A 16,929-nucleotide genomic window follows, 5' to 3' on the forward strand; every position below is an offset into this window, starting at 1 on the left:
TCAACACAAAAACCTACACATGGATGTTTATAGCAGCTTTTTTCATAATTGCCCAAACTTGGAAGAAACCAAGATATCTTTCAGGGAGTGAATGGATGAATAAACGGTGGTACATCCAGACAATGGAATACTATTCAGTGCTAAAAACAAGTGAAATATCAAGCTACAAAAAGACATGGAGGAATCTCAATGCATATTCCTAAGTAAAAGAAGCCGATCTGAAAAGGCTATATACTATATGATTCCAACAGTATGACATTCGGAAAAGGCAAAACTATGGAGGCAGTAAAATGATCGCTCATTGCCAGGGGTTGGAGGGGATGGAAGGATGAGTAGGTAGAGCACAGGATATTTTATCATACTCTGTATGATACTAGAATGGTCCATACATGTCATTATACATTTATCCAAACCCATAGAATATACAACACCAAGATGAAACCTAATGTAAACTATGGTTTTTGGGTGATTTTGACGTATCAATGTAGGTTTATAGCTTGTATCAAATGTACCACTCTGGTAAGGGATATTGATAATGAGCGAGGTTCTAGAAGTGTGGAGGGCAGGAGGAGATATGAGAAATCTCTGTATTTCCCCTCAATTTTGTTGTAAACATAAAGCACATTAAAAATGCAAAATAAGTTAATAAAGTAATAGATTAGGAGCCAAAAAAAAAATAACATTACTAGGACACAACAAATATTTAACATAGGATTACCTCAAAACAGGAGGATTAGATTGAGTGGTATAAAAGATGCTTCCTCTTTAATCCTTCATTTGGTAAATTAACACAATTAAAACTTATTTCATATGATTTATTTTATTAGGAGATGTGACTTTCCATAAGTTGGTGAATGTAATTTTTCTTAAAACAGTAATGTCAATATAATACTGCTTATGGTCTAGTCACTTAGTGTAGTTTTGGGAAAAAAAGTCATTTCACTGGGAAAAAAGAAATCTTGTCTAAAAAATGGTATATATTTTCAAAAACCGTTATGGTGAAAAGTCATTACATGAAAATTATTACGTGAGGTAATCTGCAATGTCAAAAATCCCTCACAAATTAAGAAAATGGAGTAGAAATTAATGATATCAATATAAGATAGAGCAATAACTAAACTATTTTGAATGAAAAAAATGGTATAAGCAGTGAATTATTGTAACATTAACAACTTGGCCACATTTTATTACAGCAACATAGATGCAAAAGTATTTTAAAATGTTAGACTTCAGATAACACTTGCTAGATCAGTAGATTACCCTTGATAATCTTAACTCTTTTTATTCTCTTTGATGTTTACTTTCCTTATTTGAGTTACTATAAAAGAACAAACCTATTTTATGCAGTGCAACTTTCACACATGCTATTACATCTGTCTGGAAAATGACCCTCTCCTCATTTCCTGCTAGGTCCAAATACCTCAGCATAGTCTTTCTTCCCTTCTTATCCGATGAGACATGTTCCTAAAAGCTAGGTCTATTACAAATATCTTTACAGCAATTAAATGATTACTATGTAATTATCTGTAGCTTCATTATTATGCTGTAATCCTCCTGGAGGACAAGTGTGGAGTCTCTATTGTTCATTTTTAGTTGACAGATTGGATTACACAAGAATCTACTTTTTAATGACTATTCAGGTGATGTTATTTTTTGATAATATTCTATAAAAGAAAACTACATAATATTAAAGCAATATATTAGTATATTGAAGAACTCAATACATCAGAAATTCATGAAAGAAAAGGAAAAAATAGTTGGGTATACTGTAAAATTAATTGAATTTTGTTATGTGTTTATGTCTGTGCATATTATTGCATTCTCTCTCTCTCTCTCTCTATATATATATGTATATATATATGTGTATATACATATATATATGTATATATATATATATATATATACATATATATATATATATATATAAAGTCACTTTCTGCTATCAAGGAAAGAAAAGCATTGCTTAAAACTAATTTCTATATTATATTCCCTCATAATACCTGAAGGTTCACTATCACATGGTGATTCTGATTAAACACAATCATGTTTATGATTTTCAAAGAGAAAAAATAAAAGTTCTAGTTGATGTCCAATTTTGACATTTCTAAGGGAAGCACGGTGTTGGAGGCATATCAACAAAATTATTCAAATATCCCAAGTTATCAAGGCTGTCTATGTTCAATTTAGCCTAAGCCCCATCCTATGGGTTTGAGAGAAGTTGAGTTCTACTGAAATTTCCTGTTAGGACTTCTGATAATTCCTAGGAATGAATTCATGGCATACAAATCTGCCAGGTGCTTATCTCCTGTCGACCAGATTATTCTACTGGTTCACTCCACTAGCTCAGGACCACTTCTTCTAATTGCTGTACTCCTTCTGCATCCTTTGCCTCTATTTTAATTCTCTGCCCATATGTAACAAAATTAAATAAAGATTTAAGAGGATGGAATCAAATGAAAAAAAGTAATAGACTAAAGTAGATATTGGATACCCCTCCTCTAGAATCCATCAGTGTGGCCTTCCCAGGAACCTACTGACTCTCATTATCTCAGTCCTTCAATGCTTTGCCGTGTCAGGAGCCATATGACTTCTGCAGACAAACAACTGCTCAAGATTTCTTCCCTTCAAAGTCCAGAGAAATTTTGAGAGAGAAAAAACAAACAAACAAAGAAACAACAGTTTTTAATTCCCATCAGGAACCCAGGGTTGACTAATTTTTACTTGAACTTGGACTAATTGGCAGTGTGATCATGCATTTTCTTCGGGAGAAAATTCCCATCCCATTATATAGAGCATTGCAGATCCTGAAGACAAAGAAAAGGAATCTTTAAAGGAGATCAGTGCTTCTTCTCAAAATCTGTGTGATTGAATCTTACCCTATCTGGCATGTAGCACACATCGACAGGACCGGCTCAAATTCCTAATTTGGAAAACAAAAAAACTAACTTCTTTAAGGGCATAGTCTTGCTAAGAAAGGAACCAAAATACTAATTGGAAAACTTAATATTTATTGTAGATTGCCTGATACATTTATGAGTTCAAGGTTTGTCTCAAAGCCAGGAAAGGTACTTTTAAGACAAAAGTGACAACTCCCAGAATAACGGGGATGCCTGCTTTAAGGACAAATTCCAGGCTCCACCTTATATGCAAAAATTCTTTACAAGCCGTGAAGTGTCCGTTTCCAAGCTCCAACAATTTTGAGATGTAGACTACATTCAGAGCAAGAACAGGAAGAATCTGCTGGCCACTTTAAAATAGCATTTTGTCCTTGCTACACAAAGACCACTCAAGCTTATTATCCACGCTTGATATTTTCCCTTTATGGTTGCAAAAAAGAAGACTAAATTTCTTGAGGTGTCTTGGCTAGAGTCAGAAGACAGAGAGAAACACACGAAGACCTCAAGACAATGCAAGCCTATGTATAAAAAAAAAAAATAAATAAGTACATAAAAAAGGCTTGCCTTAAGCTATGTACAGGCAAAGCAAAAAGGGACATAGAAAGGAAGTAGCGGGGAAATGGTTTTTCAGACAATTCTCCACCCTAGTCTGGCTAGCCAATGACAATTGGGGTTATCTGAAGTGACTGCATGAAGAAGAGCATTCTGAAAGTCTCTTTCTTTTGCCTTGTACTTCATATCTTAGCCAAGGGAGGATGTCCATATTTGCTATTTTGTAAAGCAAAAATTCATGCCAATGCCCTCTCTTCTTAGCCCCATTAATTGAGTCCTAGAATTTTCTTTTTGATGTTCCTTTGAGCCCCAGGCCCCGGTCTTCAGTACTGAGTGGCAAACTTAGTGAGACAAATGCTCCTATTTGCTCCTTTTGTTTCCTTAGCAACTGTGAGAAGGTGTGATTAGAGAAAAACCCAACCCTATCAGAGGCCCTTACTTCTCAGTAATAACTCTTCTCTTAGAGGTACTGTGACTGAATCCCTGAGGTAATAAAGTAGGGATGCATTTATATCCATTGAAATGAATATTCTATGCACCTCCATAAATCACTTAAAGATGATGATCATTATGTACGAATATTAAGTACAAGCTATATAGAGGTGAGGGGGGAGGTCAGGTAGTTCCAGAGGAAAAAAAAATCTATATAATTAAGAACTAAATGTCAAGAATTAGGAATCAGAGTATAGAGAGAGTGAGTGGGGGGTACATCCAAAGATAGATGGAAAGAAGAGTGCTTCTCCCACTCCTCTCCCTGACCTCCACACTCGTTACCCCCCCCCCACAAAAGGGAAAGGAAACTGGAAATAAAGCTTTGTTTGTCACTCCCCACATTACAATTTAACTCGGTTGAACAAAGGACTAACAAGGAAAATTTTGTAACTGCAAGTATTTTAGTTTCAACACAAGAAACGCAAAATACCTGAAAAACCCGGTATCTTCATGATACTCCTTGCCAGGCAACTAACAACTTTTGTTACCAAATTGCCTATGTAGCTGTCCTATCTCTCCTTGGGGTGAAACTGTTCAATGGAGAAAAAGTAGGGATCCTTTTGATGCAATTTGAAATTCAACATGCTATGTAAATATTAAGGGAAAAAAGAGTCTCCATTTCCTCTCAGAAACACAGTTACACACATCCTGTCATTGCTAGTTGGTGAATGAAGGATACGATATTAAATAAAGATTTAAAAGAAAACTAAATTTCATATAGTAGTCTCCAAAAGTAAGTGTGGTTTCTGAAATTTACAAATACACGTATGTATTTTTACGGTTCTCAAACTTCTTGGCGCTATCTTAAGAATATTTCCCCAATCAAATATTCCTCTTCTGGAAAACATGAAACACACAATGTTAAGTGAAATACTTATTACAAATTTTTTTTCAGTGATATAGGTACTCTAAATGCCAAATAAATTGCTAGGAATAAAGATAATAATTTTGAAAATGGTTTCATGTGAATGGATTATTTATGCAAACATTGATTTACTCATCTGAATTCAAACAATAAAAATCAGTCCAAGATATACTCATTATATTATACCATCCTATCCAGTTTTCATCGAACTTATGCCCTTGAAAAGTTACTTCCTATTGATATTTTTGCACTGGCAACAGTAAAATCCCAAGGGATTTAGAAAAGGTGATGCAGGGGGTGTATTACAAATCTTATATCACTGCAGTATTCACTTTAAAGCAGAATAATCCTTTTCTGTTTCTGCCCCAACATTTCATAATTATGTCATTTTACAAGAATTGTGTAATTTACATAACCACCTAAATTGTCATAATTGCTAGAAAGTGCTGAAAAAGCATACGTTAAGCATTTCAGATTCATTTCTGCTCTCTGTTTTAAACTCATTTGAAATGCCTTTTGCATAAAAATTGTTTTGGTCAACAAAAAAGTAACTTGGGTTTGATTTTGAAGGAACCCTCCCTTCTTCCACTCAAGCTGACTTCTCCTCTTCTCAGGAAGCCTCTCCCAGGTGAATGCTGAGGTTCTACCTCAGTACTGGAAGGCCACCAAGGTAAACCAGCCCCTTATTTTGATTTTGCAGAAGAGGAAACTGAGACTCTGACTTGATCTGTGTCACACAGGTCATCTCCACTGAGTCAAGTGTAGAACTCACTTACATATTTTGGTTGACTTACATATTTTGTTACTTGTCCCACACCTTTATCCACTGTATTTCGAAAGAGGAAAAAGGCAAGATAAAAGAATGGAATGGTCTCTCCAGTTTTCTTAGTATGCCATTTCTATTATAATTATCTTAACCATCTGTTTTGCTTGGAACAGGAAAAAGAATTTGATATTAAGAAATGAAACTGTCATTCTGCACAACAGAGAAGGGCTTCAGAAAAGGGACCCTATTTTAGGATACAGGAGTGGATATCAATTTCATCAGGTTTCATCAGCATCAGTGAAGTTGACAATACTTGGTCATTATTCTTTGGGAAATTAGTGTCTCATGTAATTTTATAAATAAAATTTTATAACTAAAAATCAATAAAGCATATTATATATGATAATTGCTGAGAGTGTAATCGGAAAACATGACGTAAAACGCAACTAAACATTTAAGCATATTTGAAAATGTCAAGTAATTTTCTTTATATAACGCTGCTTCAAATTTTCTAAAACGCTAATCTAGCTTGCGTACTTAAAAGATAATATATAAATGTAACTAACTTGGCTGTTATGTGATAGTATAAAATTTTGTGGCAATATAAGTGATATGCATAGATAGCAAACCACGTTTCTGGAGTGTTTACCTCTTGCATGTATACACATATATGGTCATAGACTGCATACAACACACATACGCACAATTTATGATACTACTAATTCAGACTGAGCTTTGAAATGAAATAAATAAAAAATGAGCTTATTCACTTATTTGATGTTTTGTTAAAAATTACTGCAAAATATGCATTTAATTCTGATTTAAAGACAGAATTTAAATAGTGATACACATGTTTTGCAGTTAGTCTTTTGAAATTATAAATGTTATTTGAAAGAACCAATAATACTTCATATTCATCATTTTAAATAAATTATAATTGTTTAACTTAAACGAAGCATCATAATAACTAATTATCAACAGAAGAAGTAGCTTATCATTTCCCAAATAAGCAGGGAAGGCACAGCAATTTTTTTAAGGAAATGAAGAGAGTATTCAATTAAGGAAAAAAAAGAAATAATAAACGATGATTTCTGCCAAAATACTGGAAAAATATTAGCAAAACTAAGAGGAAACAGAGACCCCTCCAATAATAACTTCTTCCAGAACTTAAAATTTGTACTAATGACACTGAAGAAGAAAAAAGGAAAAAAAAAATGAGACATATATTTTGATCAAAGGACAATTTTGGGCTTTCAATAAAAATCAAACTGAGAATCAAATTTTATAAAGCTGATATATGTAACATAGTCCTGTAAATTTAGTCAAATAATTTTATATATGGTGGCAAATTTCATCTGAAAGGAACACAATAAAGTTCATAAAATTTTTTAAAACTCAAAGCAATGAAACTTTTCCCAACTATAAATTACATATGAGAAAGAAATTACTTAATGCCAAATGTATGTTTTCTGTGATAGTTACCAAAAGGTTTATTAATGAATAACTCAACACACTTAAGGCAATTCAGCTCTTATACTAGCAATATTAATTGCATCATCAAATCTCCAAAAAATTAAAATTAAATGGAAAAAAGTTAGTGAAAATAAGCATGTAGAACATTAAAAATTTTCAAAATTTAATATTAAGCCCTTTTTTTCCTTATCTTGGCCTCTTTTCTTTTTTTCCTTCCTTAAGTCTTAATGTAGTATATTTACCCTCCTTTTTCTTAAAGTTTTTGCAGTGTGGTAGAAGACCAATAAATCTACAGTACTAAATCTAGCAATCAGTTTAGAATATAAGAAACATATTTCTGAGATGTTTTCTGTTTATTTTCTTCTAGTAAATAAAGTTCATTTTAAAGCCACAGGTAACACCTTGCAGTCCATCATTACATTGGCCTAATACTTTTCTACAGTAATCACTCATAATAACCTGTAACTCTGTTAAATAAATATATATATATATACACACACACACAGAGTGTGCCAAAACATGTATATACATTTTAAGAAAGGAAAAAACTGTAATAAAATTGTAATACAATGAATGACGCTAGCGTTTTTTGATTAACACCATCTTTCAGCGAATGTTATACTATAAACACTGCTACCGTAATTCAATTCAACTTTGAAAAGTAATACATACATAACATCTCTTAAAATGTGTACATTATATATACACATATTTACTTACACAGTATGTGTATATATATTACTTATGCATAAATATAAAAATAAAGTTGAAATTGACTCCACTGAAATAAACAGCACAGATATGAATGATATGTTCAATGCATGCTTTTCTCCTCCCTCCCTCCATTCTTCCTATAGTCGTTTTTTTTTTTTTTTTTTTAAATTACTTTCTGGTTTATGTATTGCCTTCCCTGCCCCCTTCTAGTGACCGGTTGTGACAGTGATAATAAATGAGGCATTTATTCTTCACTGTAGTATGTTCAATCCATTAATGTGCCTGTGTAGCCACTAATGTGAGAGTATATTGTCCCAGTAATTGCAAATAATATATACTTCATTTTTCCTAATATTTCACAATTATTCAAGATAATTTTAATTACATTTGAATTTTAATTCATAGAGCATTTATGCAATTTACCCAAGACATTTCAATAAGAATCAGAAATAGGTCTGACAGCAACAAAATAGTTTCTATGGAGAAATCAACAATGTAATTATCTGAGATATGGATCAAGCCATCAAAATGCATCATTAACTTGGCAACAAAGACTAGACGTTATCATTTTAAGTTTATCTCTTTAAGATGATATAAAGAACAAGTTATCTTTTTCCTTTTGTGCATATATTTTTCTTGATAATCTTTGTAGTGTTCCATGAATGTTAGTCATTTAACATTAATTTTGACACAAAACATAATCAAGAATTTTGTGGTACCTAGTAGAGTTTGTAACTATGAAAGGCACTTTTATTACTATATATGTCACTGAAATCTAACAAAGTCATTTTCATGTAAAACATTTTGGATATATCTATTAAATTGGTTGGTATTTTTTCTATATCTCTCAGAGGTCGCTTGGTGAAAGAAAAAATTTCTCTTAAACCCAAGAACTTCCTTTTATCCAAAATAAGAATTAGTGATAACTGTTACTTTTGCCTTAGTTTCCAGGAATGCTAGGGTTAAATTTTGGGCTCAACTGTAATAACCTTTCTTGGAGTATATTTTCTGATTTAATAAGAATGAAACTCAACAATGTGCATAACAAATAATCATTCTCAAAATAGTACCAGACAGAGGGTTAAAGTTTTTACTTCTGTGGATAGCAGAGAAGTAGGTGAAACTTCTAGGCAGGGAGGTTTCAGACAATATTCTCGATGTTGGAAGCCTGGGCAGTGGTGGGTCCTCCTCCAGCTTCCTAACCCAATTTCCCTAGATGAGGCTGGCAGGCAGGAACATTGTTGGCATCATGGCTACTGGCTACAAAGTCCCAGTGAGCCACAAGACCTGTGCCAACCCTACTACCATTTAAACCAGATTAGAGCACTGTTGCCATATGCGAAACTCAACTGAGACACACGAATGTGGGTGATATATCCACACCCGTGTGTCTCCTAGACGGGTAGCCGTACAGAAGTACACAAAGTCACTTACTTAACTCCACAGCAATACAACACTGAATTTTATGGAACTGGATTCATCACATTATGGTGCAAGTTTACAGAATTTTTCCTTCTTCTCAACTCTACCATTTTAACTTCCATTTTGATCTCTTTACTCCTACTTTAAAGATTTTAAATTGTATTGCATCTGTACCTTTTATCATAAAGCTTGAAAATCTTACAGAAATAAGTAAGTATGGTGTAAATTCAGGTATGATAATTTTAACAACTCTTGAACTATTAAACTAGTCAAAGATATTATAGGAGATGAAAGGGAGTAAAATCTATGTTAAGTGCCCATAGGCATTCAATCAATTATAAATATAGTATCTATTATCACTCAGAATAAAATCAGAATTATACAGATTTATGAACCATCACATATAGAATAGGTGAATTTGGTTAACCAAGACAGGTAATTCCTAGTATGAACCTATATCAAAGAAGCTGTTGGGTACTATTTGAAGAAGATATTAGTTGCTATACTACCTATTACATGTATGTACACGTGGCTTTGAATTTTCAGGTGCTTGTTGAAGTATCCTAAGAACACAGCCTATGAAAGTTAGCATGCTTTGGCTAAAGTCTTAATTTTTTTAAATTTATTTTTTTTAACTTGTCCAAAGGAGATAGTGACATTCAGCAATGATTACATTACAGCGAAGAGGGATTTTTGTATTGTCAGCAACAGAGCATCTTCCAAAGGAGATAGATGAATGCCCACTCCCAGTGCGTAACTTCGTAACTGCTTTTGCTGTTTGTTTCCTCTCATTCATTTTACATCCATGTTAGGCTTGCATCTGTTTATGTGCTTGTCTATTATTCATCTACAGCATAACTGCTCAGCAGTCGTTACTTCCTTTCATATCTTTTCTGCATCTTCCCCCCCCCCCCATGGGTTGTTTTGGCAATAAAACCAAGAAAAGGGTACAAAGCTTATAAAAAAGTGCAGTTGGAACATCATGTTTTTATAGCTCTAGGAACATTATTGCTGATTTCAAAAAGTTTTAAAAAAAATGTTAACATGTATTCGCCAAAGTTTAAAGCTCATAGGTATGATAAACTTTAAAATTTGAGAAAATGGAATTTAAAAAGTGTCTTCTAAAACAGCTCACTACTGTTTGATCTTTACATGGCAGACTGCCTCGTGCAATTTTCTGTAGACTGTACATTTTTATACCAAAATCTCAAGCAATGTAGTCACAGTAATGCCTTACATTTATATAGCACTTCATAATTGTATTATGTGTTTACTCATTCATTATGTCCTATGATCTTTCTAGGTAGATAATTAGCACCATCATTTCAAGAATGAGAAAAAGGAGAGTAACTATGTTAAATGTTGTGCTAAGGTCAAAAGGTCAATGAATCTGGGAACCTAGACTAGAATCTATATTTACCTGACACCCATCCAGCCTGATGTGGGCCAGAAGATGTAGGACTAAGAAGTACAACATAATTTGGGAATCTTAGATTATGTAAGCATAGCCCTGTATGCGATTTTAAATTATTTTTGTGTTTCTAAATCCAATAAAACTGTATTTGTAAATAAAGACCATAAGGACACACAATACAAAAATGTTGCTTTCTGTGTTAGAGGGTTCATGAATTCCCTGAAGTCCTTTCATTTATCCCAGAATAAAAACTTCAATTTTGTATGATTAATTTGGTTGCCTCAAACTACATTATTTCTTAAGTATCTGATTCAACATACAAGGTTGGGCCCAAAATATAATTTTAAGGTTATTTTCAGCAAAAATATTGAAGGTACATAAAACCAATTCAAAGGATCAAAAGCAAGACATCCATATAAGCTTTATGGATTCAGAATATACTTACACTTGTTTCTTTACAGAATCTTCATATACACATATTTACATGAGAAGATTTGTAGATTATTAGAAATAATTGCTATTTTCCTTATTTAGACACTTGTTAATTTGTTCAATGTCTTCACAACTATGAGGAACATGAAGTATTACAAGGCAACCACAATGTAATTCCTTCAAATGCAAGGCCCATTAATCATGAAAATATAAAATCCCTTAAATTTTGACAAACACAATAGAAGAAACAATGAAAATTATGATAAAGTCCTTGTGCACTATTTAGGCTTGGTTGAGTTTAAAATGTAAAAAAGGCACGCAAACATAACATTTGGCTCTGTCTAGGACAGCAAATTTTATGTGAATGATGAAAAATATCCCATGGTTTTAAAAGGCTGAAGGGCTTCTCAGATTTAAGTACTAATTCTTTCATTAAATTCCAAAGACTTCTGCTTGAGCCCATGAATTAGGTTATGACTTCCAAAATAATACTGAGTTGGGGTCATTGATTAAGCTACCTGATTATTCTGAGTTGGAGAAAAGTTGGCATAGGGGATTAATATGGGGGTGGCGTTTAAAGATAAATCTATAAAGATATTTGTATTTTATCATATTAGTATTTATAGATCTTCCAGGAAAACATTTTGGATCTCAATGTTGACATGTAGATATAATTAAAAAATAATTTTCCTGTTACCTCATCAGCCACATATATAAGTTTTGTTTAAAACAAAAATGGAAAGGACATAGCACAGGTACACATATGTCCTATATCTTCCCTCACCAATGATATATTGCCATTAACAAGAAAACACTTTTCTGCTAAAGATATTTTATTATTAAGTCTCTTTGTTAAATTATTTTAACATCCTATATCCTACAATAGTAAAAGGAAAATAAAGCAATCCTCTAAAATCTAGGTTCCATTGAAAAGAAATTATATTTGGTAACAGTGTAATACTTGTGAAATATCGTAGAATTTTAACAAGCCATTTGTATTGTGCACCAAAAAACAAAGAAGTGTCAATGTTTGAATAATTGCTTAATTATTATAAAGTTACTATCTTTGGAGTGGTTAAGCTATCATTAAGTAATAAGTGGCAAAATTATTTTATTTTGGCCCATGACATCCAGGATTCTCCTAAGAAACCCAGCTCATTATAAGAGCTGTCACTTTATCAATAAATGACTCATAAGGAAAAATAAACTACCTCCCTCTTTCAGTCTCCTCAATCAGAAATGTCAGAAAGTGCCCCCTTACCTTTTGTTCCCTCCCCAAAGAAAGATCCTTGGTGAAAAGGCTTAAATCCTGCCATTTGTGTCTCCTATTTACTTATAGCAATAAGAAAGTAAGACCATGTAGCTAGAAGAAGCTTCCTTTCTGCTCTGACACCTTGTTCTTCACTGTTCTTTCAGTCACTGAACAAATAACTCTTAATAAGCTAAGTGACATCTTCAGTAAATGGTTAGGGTTTAGCAGGGTTAACAGAAGATGCTGTTAAAAAAACACACTTAATAAGCCACAGAGGTCACTGAAAATTTTTGTAGGTGCATCTTGTTGAGTCTTGCAGAATCTGTGAGTCAATCATTTCATAAACGTTTTTGGGGAGGTCTCTCTGTTTCTTCCAAGTAGTTGTGGTCATAGATGTGGCCTTTAATGTTTATGTGACCTTTGTCCTCCTTTTAGACTCTCAATCATAAAGGCCTACTAGAGGTGAGAAATTCAAGCACCATCAGGAAATGGTCCCAAGTGACTTAACTGTTCTGACATAGATTTAGTCTTTCAGAGCATTAATTAAATGTATGGAGCTTTCTTCTTCTAACCTAGCTTTACAGGCATCTAATGAATGCTCATTATTATTATCATTATTGTTAAATATTATAATATTAATAACCACTATGCATAATGTATATCAGTATAAAACATAATATGTAATTATATTATAAATACATAATTATGAAAACAATATAAATATTACATATAAATATCAAAACAATCAGTAGCCTGATTTTCATTTAGTAGTTTAAACATACAGTTTCTCCTACTTAATAATACCTTAGCATTTTCTTCCATGGTGATCCATAATTCTATAAATGTTATCAAAATTCTGAGTATCATGATCATGTGAAGAAGGGTTTTAAATAAATCCTAACATATTAAATATGTGAACGTTATGTTCAAACCCAACTCATACAGCTTCTGAAAAATGACATAAGTAATATCCTATAGCACGTATGCATGCCCTAAAATCATCCTAATAAGCTGATTTTTAGGCAACTTATACACATTTAACAAGAAATACTGCAAAGTAAGCCTTTTAAAAATTTAATTGAATTTAAAAATGTTTTATTTTAACTAGTTGGCTTTTCCCTAAAAAGAGGAAAGCAAAGTAAAATTAATGAGTAAAATTGATTTACCTGAACTCCAGGGGATGTATAAATACATCATGAGAACATTTATGTAGACATACGAACAGAAAGGAGGAGAACATTAGAGATACCATACGCAAAGTTCAGGGGAAAATATTCCGAACAAATAAGCAATTTTACAAACATTATAAAAGTACTGCACATTAATGATTAAATAATAAAGTATAAAGAAAATTACTTGCAACAAATTATTTTTAGAAGCAATGGATAGAAAATAACTAATTGGGACAATAGGACCAATTGCATTAGGGTACTGACCTGCAGTAATTTATATACTTCAACACATCTATATAACAAGGGAAATGTGAAGCAAATAAACATTTTCTGGTCCATAGTTATTAGGCTCATGATGACGAATGAATGCGAAAACCTAAGCCAATTGCACTTGCTGCTGCCTGTCCCTGACCTGCCTGCAGGCTGACATAATTTTCCTGCCCAGAAACCAGTCTCTGGTGGCTACCAGTGTTGATCTCATCCAGTGTAGGATGAGTTCTCTTTGAATTACTGGAGCAGGGCGTGTGCTAGGATGGATAAATCAGCCAAACAGAAAGGCCTAATAGGGTAAAGAAGCAGTGGGGCACATGTCCTCACATTGTCCTGAAAGTGACCTCAAGAGTGACTTTCCACGAGGTTAAGAGGTAATTCCGTCCCTACCTTGGCTTAGTTTATATCACTCACAGCAAAGGTCACAAATGGTGACAGTTTTCTGTGCTGGAGAATCCGATTACTGTTTGTCTGAGGGAGCAGAGAGCCGGAGGCCCGCTTCTCTTAGGAATCTAGGTCAGGATTCATCCAAGTAATGCCACCCATGCCTTTCAAAGCAATATCTTACATTGTGGAAATGCTTTGAGCAAAACCTGACCGTTGTTCATAAATTATATTACAACCTGAAGGGAGAAAAAATGATTCTGTCCTTTTTTTGACTCCAGCTTTTCATAAGGTAAGTCATAAAATTTAATTGGTGACCTCAGAGAAAGGTCATAGTTCTTAAATTCAACTATATCCTTCATAACTTCCAAGTCAATAATGATAACTGAAGATGATGTTAGTGCTTCTAAATTCAATAGAACTGTCAGCAGCAGTAAATATACAAGAACTACATCCAAATATATGGGTGCTTAAAAAAAAAGCAAAAAACTCTATCAAGCTTTCTGAGTGTCCTGGAGATACTGTAAATAATTTGGGCTTCATGCAAATAGGAAGCACATGCACATATCTTAGTAGAGGTGACAGTATGAAGATTGGAGATTGGAAGAGGGTATGGTAGTGGAAAAGAATTACAGAAATAGAATAATCTTTCTTTTTTTAAAAGCAGTTTTACGAGTAGATATTTGATGTAAATAAATGAGAAAGTTCATAAGCTAATGCATTAAGCCTATTTTGTTAATGATTTACCTTTTCTTATACAAAAAGAAAGATAGGAAAACAAAAAATAAAAATGGAAAAGGAAAAGACTTAAGAGGAGATTTGCTTATTGCTCTGAGCTTGTATAAATAACGTTGCCTAAACTATGCCCAGTGCCTACTAAAGTGTGGGAAACAGAACTGACATTTAAAGTTTTGTGCAAATATGACTCCCAAGTCTGGAAGCCTGTTGCTGGTGTGAATGGAAGTGAACTTCTAGTTCCTTCAAGGGCCAGGCAAATCGAAGAAGATGAATAAGTGTTGAAAACTGGTGGTGAGAATTAGCAATACAGAGATATTTAAAAATTCCTAGACCCAGATGGATACTAATATATTAGCTTTTAATACCAAGTAACTAACTCAAATATCCTGATTTTTTAAATATCTTTAAAAGTCAAGGTCATATGCTGAAATCACCAACATTTCATCCACTTAAGACACTATACACTATTTGGAACAGGAACCGCACTTTTAGACCCCGATCTGGCATTTCAGTTTCCAAAATAAATATATCAAGGAATGTCTTTTGAAGCATTAGTATATCAAAGCACACTGCTTTTCGAATACTTTATTCAGAGAAAAAATATTCAATTTGAATTATTTCCTTAGCATGTCTCATCTGATAAATAAAAACCTCCCCTCTTAATGTTACCATTCTTCTCCCGATGAAGCTGAAACTACAATCACTTTTGAATGTAGCCTTTTCCTCAAATTAGTCTACAATATTGTCAATTCTTCCTTCAAAATGACTCTCACCTGGTCCTTTTTTTATTTTTATAGACATATCCATAATTTGAAACTAACCTGGGATTCATGATAACTGATTTCTGTCCCATCTTTGCTATATGATATTGTTCAAATTTCCTATCTTTATTTATGAAATGAAAAAGACTGCGTAGTCTAAATTTCTGTTATTGATATTTCCCTCTAAGTGCAAAAGGTATTATGAGAAACTGTGTGTGTGTGTGAGTGTGTGTGTGTGTGTGTGTGTGTGTGTGTGTGTGAGAGAGAGAGATTGATTGATTGATTTAATTTCCAGGTGCTCATCACCATATAAAAAAAGAATAAAGTGACTTCTGGGAAAATGAGAAAGACAGGAAACACATAAAAAGGAGGTAGAACATGACCCAGGCCTTGAGTAATGAGAAGAATGTTAAATAGTTAGAAAGGGGAGCAAAAATGAATTTATCTCCACCATAATTCTTGGTAAAAATTTTCTCAAAATTAATTAGTTTTTATAATGTCTTCTAGCACAATTTCACTAAATACCAGCCATTTTTATTACTTCACAACTCTTATTGCTTTTACCAGTTGTGTCTAATTTGTGGAGAGAGAGACATGTATGATGTGGTTTTTGAATGGAAGGAGGAATGAGATTCATGGAGACGTCATAGAGGAGTCTCCCCAAATTTAAATCTAATTTAGTCTTCAGATTTATTTATACTGGGGAAACACACAGTGACTCACTTATTCACTCACTCACTCATTCACCATGATAAACTTTTGGAATCATAAAAGAAATGGCTATCTGCTGCAGTTAATACCCTACTGAAAAGTTTTCTAAAGCTTTTCTAAAGTTTTCTAAACTCTAATTATGATTACTTACAGATAAGGCTGGGTAACAAAGATAGGAAATGGACTGACAGAAACATAGAAAATGTGACATGTTCCATTACATTATACTCTGTTGGGAAAAAGACCCCACAAACTGAAAAAAAGGGGAGTTGGGTAGCCAGAAATGCAGAGAAAAAAGGAAATCCTAGAACTAGGTGTGGGTCAAAAAGTAAGGAGCCTATCCAAGTGGCCTCTAAGTTTCAACCCCGTGGTTTCCATGGTAATACACATTGTTTAATAGTAAAAAGTGCCTCAAGTTATTGTAATTAAGGGACAACTTTACCAACAAAAATTATAATAATTTTACCCTCCATTTAACACGTCTTCATGAAGAGTATGCTCTAGCTAGAGCAAAGTGAAAACTGATTTATTTGACAGTTGTATTTTGTAAATAAGAACTGACATTCTAGTTATAAATTGGCTTTCTATAGAGAAAGTCTTCTTAAGTGACAATA

Source organism: Rhinolophus hipposideros, assembly GCF_964194185.1.
Source record: "Rhinolophus hipposideros genome assembly, chromosome: 18".
In the NCBI taxonomy this organism is placed as follows: Eukaryota; Metazoa; Chordata; class Mammalia; order Chiroptera; family Rhinolophidae; genus Rhinolophus; species Rhinolophus hipposideros.